Below are 1,383 nucleotides of genomic sequence, written 5' to 3'. Positions count from 1 at the left end.
TTAACGCCGCGTATACGCCGCGTTAACGCCGGGCAACGCCACCGCTAAATAGCGCGGCGTTAACGCGGCGTATACGCGACGTTAACGCGACGCTACGCGGCGTAAACGCGGCGCTATGTGCAAAAAACACACAAAAAACGCCAGCGTTTACTCCGTGTGAATGCAGCCTTAAATTGCTCTCCAAATTCTGCAATGTGAGCCATTCACAAAGGAACCTTAGGATAAGTTCACACAGCAGAAAATGAAGAGAAAATCCTCAGCCGGGGGATTGTGGCTCAGCTAACGGGCCTAATCGTCCAGGACCCCCAAGTCGTGCAACTCGCGGCTTAATCAGCCATGTAATCCGCAACAAGACCGAGCAGGACGCTTCCTGCTGCGATCTCTGCCTCCCAAATCCGTGGCAGATTCCTCCATGTTAATGTACCCTCAGGGGTTGAGTTCCATCTCGAATTATTCCCTGATCTCCCCATGCGACATGGTGCCTTGCAGTGCTGGAGTCCTGGGTTGAAATCCCGCCAGGAACAACATCTGCAAGGAGTTTGTATGTTCGCCCTGTGTTTGCATGGATTTTCTCCCATTCTACAAAGACATACTGATAGAAAATAGAAATGTACATTGTGATTGCTATAGGGGGCTCATAATCTACATAAAAAAGAAAGAATAATCCCCCGATCCCCCCGACCTCCTGTGGCTGATGATTTCGCTGCGGTGAAATCTGAGGCAAGATCGATCAGGATCCTGATTTTATTCGGCGTCCTGCTTCGATTTCTGCCTCCTATTGCCTACAGCGGTAAATAAATTCAGGACAGAATTGGGATTTGATTTTGAGCCTCAAAATGAGAACCAAATCCCTCTGTGAGAACATGTCCTTACAGCTCCATCAGAGTGCATGACATTCACAAGTTGCACACAAATCTGCAACAGAAATTCTCCTGTGTCCATTGTTGCCCTTTGTCATTGCAGCTTTAACCCTTTCCCACTAAATGGGGTAAAATTTAGGACACAAATCCCCTAGTTACCCCTGTTACCGTCTTTATTACCCATAGGAACCAATCAGCGCGCAGCTTTCATTTCCTAGCCGGCTGTTGCGGGATGTAAGCTGCGCTGTGATTGGTCGCTGCGGACACAAAAGGCAGCTCTTCTTGGAGTCAGTTTTGGCGTCTTGCAGACATGGACGGGAATCTTGGAGAATGTGCGCGGAGTTTCATCTCGTCGGATGTGACAGACTTGGCAGGGCAGGGGTTAAGCCTTGTGCAATGCTTCTCTGCCCCGTTTTAGCACCGGGTGGGTTAAGGCAGAAGGGTGGGGGATCCTGAGAGCCCTCCCCCCTCCCCCAGCTGATCTCAGACAGGGGGTGTGTGCCAGCCAGCAGTGCCCGGGATC

The sequence above is a fragment of the Leptodactylus fuscus genome, chromosome 8, assembly GCF_031893055.1.
Source record: "Leptodactylus fuscus isolate aLepFus1 chromosome 8, aLepFus1.hap2, whole genome shotgun sequence".
Taxonomy (NCBI): Eukaryota; Metazoa; Chordata; class Amphibia; order Anura; family Leptodactylidae; genus Leptodactylus; species Leptodactylus fuscus.
This window is presented reverse-complemented; position numbering follows the sequence as displayed.